This window comes from Octopus bimaculoides, chromosome 1, assembly GCF_001194135.2.
Source record: "Octopus bimaculoides isolate UCB-OBI-ISO-001 chromosome 1, ASM119413v2, whole genome shotgun sequence".
Classification (NCBI taxonomy): domain Eukaryota; kingdom Metazoa; phylum Mollusca; class Cephalopoda; order Octopoda; family Octopodidae; genus Octopus; species Octopus bimaculoides.
Window position 1 is genome coordinate 180,671,902 of NC_068981.1, and position 4,712 is coordinate 180,676,613.

The window sequence follows — 4,712 nt, forward strand, 5'->3', positions numbered from 1 at the left end:
CTTGTGATTTTAGAACAAATATATAGTACGTGTGTTTATTTGGCAAAAAAAGGATCATCCCGAAATACATCTGTAGTGAATCTTGCAGGCATGAAGTGGATTCGATCCACCATAGCCAAATTTAAATTAACACTTCAACAGACCTTTTCTCACGGTGGAACAATGGTTTCTCAGTGACAGCAGTTTTACATATGCCAGATAACAAGACCACCAACTAAATCTGTTGTTCTCAATGATATGTCTATCCTTCTAGATAGTTATAAAAACAAGAACCCCCAAGCAAAAACTTCCTGACAACCCACTTTGTGAGAACGGAGTCTGGCTGACCGGCTAGAACAATTATGGTATCTCTCCAACGTAGCAATTGTTTTCTCCCACACTCTTTCACTCTCACTACCTCTCTTTATTTCCCTTACATCATTTTATTTCTCTTTATCCACACAATGACGAGAACACAAACACAGACTATACTTCTATCTTTACTTCGCATGCTTTACGATGTCATCACCTCCACGTCGAGGCAACAAATTTCAAGGCATCGCTTACAACTGGTGACCCCGAGCGAAAGAATTGCTGCCTTCTGAAGCTAAATTCCGAACGAATTGGTGACTCCGTGTAAAGAGAATTGCTACCTTCTGATGCTACATGCCGCTGCATTTTTGCTGATTTCGAACTAAAGAACTATAGTCTTCATATCAACAGTCGCTGAACCAAAGGAAAAGAATGACAACCTTCGTCACCACCAAGATGCATCCTCTTTCGACCTGCTACAAAAAGCTCTATACTGCGATCGACGCTACGATGCACTTCATGAAAATGCAACACAGCCGACACAAGGAATTTGCAGACCATGGAAGCCACTAAATGCATCATTTCGACAGTTACGTGCCCAGAAACTAAGCGGAAGAAAATATGGGAGCACACACGTACAACATCTTCACAGCAAACTTGAACAAGAAGCGGGCGAAGAGTCGCTGGCCGGCGAAATTCATACAAGTTTTCTATTTCAGAGAGAAGGTGAGAGATAACTGGCATGTGTGTAAGGGAGGGAGAGAGAATGAGAAGGTGAGAGATAGTTGGCATGTGTGTAAGGGAGGGAGATTGCTTGTTGTTTGCTGCTTACCACAGCCACTGTTAGCATGCCAACTTCAAAAGAAATCGTGCTCTCTCTATCTCTTTCGCGTTCTTTCCCACTTCCCTAACCCAACACTTTTTACGGAAACTGCTGAATTGATGTAAACAAACTCATGTGGTCTGATTTTGACGTTTCTAGGTACTGTACCGTAAGATCACCTAAATGTAACGGTAAAAATATATATTTTCTTCACAACTTCAATCACTGTTCTTTTATATTTATATAATGGCAATCAACGAAGAAGCAATTCTTACAAACTGATTACGATGCCGACATTCCATCCTACTGTGTATCATTTACCGACTATCATTTTCCATAATATTGTTTACAAACATAAACTTCCATTTCCATACTATTGTTTATGAAATTAACTTCATCGTTACACCTGATGACCCAACCATTACACAACTATGTGTTTGCGCGCGCGGGCGTGTGTGTGTGTGTGTGTATGGGTGCCAGGTATCACGATCTGATGTATATCGCAGCTGAAAAGCAGCAAACATCTCTGTCCTTATTCTTCTCTCTCTCAGTTTAAACTGAGATCTAAACATCCAAATTTTAATGCAGTAAATTTAGCTTGGCTATTCATCGTGCTCTGTGATAACCGCTATGTGCTTTAAAGCTGGTTCCTGAATTGTGGGGTTCTGTCGAGGAAAATTAGCGTTAGCTCGAGCAATTCCTTATAGTTGTAAATATTTGATAGTCGTCATAGAGATATTAGTCTCTCTCTATCAACATAATTATATACTAAGTAACTGTAGAACAATTCAACAACATAATAAAAATAAGTTTTATTTTTGATGATGCTGGGTTATATAAATCCTGTGTCACCCAACTTAGCAGCCGCTGATTAATTTGTAGTTGGTTTTGGAAAGTTAAGAGCTTCCTTGATGCCTGCCAGAGAAGCAAGTAGCTATCATATCGAAGGCATCGAGGTGAAGAGTGCTTCATTGAGGAGCGAGGTGTTGTCACGTCGAAGGTCTCTTGTTCAACTGAGCTTACAAAGTGAAACAAACTCTTTAAGTACTAGTTTTACTACGCATGCGCACTCAAGGGGCTTCCGGTGGTGAAGTCCCTTGTGCATGCGCAGAATAGTACTTCCTCAATGGCGGCTATAATTTCGCGCCACTACATAGTCATCATGAGGCTGCTGTTCATCAAGCTGAGCTTGAGCAAACTGAATCATTTCTTCAGCATTTGAGATTTTCTCTACAATGTTAATGTCATCTGTTGCTGTCTGGTAATTGTTCTTGTCAATTTCCACCCAGTTTGTTTTTAATCTCTTAAACAGTTGTATGTCGGGGCCAGTAGAAGATGGCAAGGAGACAGAAAATGTACAATAAATACAAACTGAAAAATGACATTATACAAAATGTTCAGTGGATGGTAGCAACCTCTAAAATGTCTTTAATTGTGCTTAAATTTTGCATGTTAAGTTTTTGCATTAAATTAAATAAAATTAGACGGTGTCTTCAAGTTTTTGAAATAAGTTATTTTGCGTCAACCTAATATACGTGTGTGTGTGTGTGTGTGTGTGTGTGTGTGTGTGTGTGTGTGTAACCCAACATCACAGCTTGACAGACGGTGTTGGTGTTTACGTCCCGATAGAATAAGTATTGATACTAGGCTTCAAAAAATAAACCCTGACGTGGATTTCTTCGATTAAAACACTTCATAACTCTTTACTGACACACATATATGCATTTAATTATGGATTTATATTGATTGTAATAACAGAATAAACAGCTGTGTTTCAACAGAAAACAGCATATTATCATCTTGTGTTTATATGTGCGTATACACACACAAACACACACACACACACACACACGCACGCACGCACGTACGCACACACATACAGGGTGCGGTGAATAAACTGTCGTCTAAATTACACAAAAGTGAAAATAATATTCATGTCTCGTTTTAACATATATTTGCCGAAACTACATAAAAATTATCTTGAAATACTAAAGAGTAAATTTATTAAATAAAAAAGGCATTGGCTTCAACCACACCCTCCAAATGACTTCGGAATCTCCTGAAATTCTTCTGGACGGTCTCCTTGTTTAAGTTGGTGAATACTGCCATAATCCTCGCCTTCAATTCATCTTTGGTGTTACAAGGAATTTTGTTGGTCACTTGCTCAATTGCGCTCCACACATAATAATCAAGGGAGTTGCAGTCTGAGGAGTTAGGCGGCCAGTTGTTAGGGGTGATGTGGTCGCAGGAATTGTCTGACAACCATGACTGGATTCTTCTGCTTATGTGACATGGTTCAGTGTCCTGTTGCCAGACATAGGGTCTTCCAGCTGTCACCCTCTTGATCCAGGGCAGCAGCACCACCTCCTCCAGGCACTCGATGTAGGCCTCCGTGTTGATTCTGAGGCCGTGTGGGGAGATGATTGGAGGCATAACGATGCGTCATTAGTGATCACTCCAAACGCCATGATGTTGACTGGATGTTTGATTTTTATCACTCTTGCTACATGTCCTCGGATTGCACTGTCCTCAGATTGACACCCAAACACTCTGAAATGTTCGTATTAGAGCTTCCGGTGCGAATGCCAAGCAGTACAGCATGATGTTTCCAAATTTCTGGCAGAGTGAATTGTGTCACGATTCTGGTTTTCTCATAGATGGTGCCTAACTGACCCTACTATACCATGTAGTGGACAAAATCAAAGTCAATGCGCATGCGCGAAATTAAGAATATAAAATGGCGACAATTTACCCATCGCACCTTGTATGTATGGATGTATGTATGTATGTGTAGTGGATCTCGCAGGCATGACGTGGATTCGATCCTAGATAGCCAAATTGAAATTAACAGTTCAACAGTACTTTACTCGCGGTAAAACAATAGATTTTCTGTGACAGCAGTTTACATTTGCCAGATGCCTTAGCTAACTAAGCAAAATCATGTCTTCACCACTTGACCCTTCAAACCTCTTATAAACCACAAAAACTAGAATTAAGATAACAACGAAATTTATTGTTCTTAACGATATGACTATCCTTCTGGATAGATATAAAAACAAGAAACCCCGATGCAAAAGTCAGTTAGTGAGAACCCGAGCTAGTGAGAGCGACCATCACTTAGTGAACGGACAACTAGTCATGGCCACAAGCAAGCAACCACTAAAGACAAATGGTCAAAGGGAGAAAGAAAGTTATATTCAGCCAACTATGAGACAGCTTTCCTCGACACTTATAACTTTCACTAGCTCAATTTCTTTTCTCTCACAACATCATTCTATCTCTATTTGTGTATTACTACTACGAGAACGTGTACACACATACTGGCCAATATTAACTTTCTTACCTAGCATGCTTTTCCATTTACTACTTATACATACCAACCCGTTGTGGTTTTGGATATATACAATGTGACGGTAAATAGATATTTTCTTCACAACTTCAATCACTGTTCTTTCATGTTTACATAATGGCAATCAGCGAAGAACCAATCCTTACAAACTGGTGACAACTCCGATGTTCCATATTATTGTTTGCAAAATAAACTTCTACCGTTACATATGTATGTGTGTGTGTATATATATATATATATACATATATA

At 39.5% G+C, this 4,712-nt stretch overlaps 1 protein-coding gene across 1 annotated transcript in view; it reads left to right on the forward strand.

Moving 5' to 3' along the window:
- The first annotated feature begins 325 nt into the window (after positions 1-325).
- LOC106873025 (folylpolyglutamate synthase, mitochondrial) overlaps positions 326-4,712 on the forward strand; it is a 43,615-nt gene continuing 39,228 nt past the window's right edge. The window contains exon 1 of the mRNA XM_052972957.1: positions 326-1,305. The gene's annotated coding sequence lies outside the window, so the exon portion shown is untranslated. The remainder of the gene's footprint in view (positions 1,306-4,712) is intronic.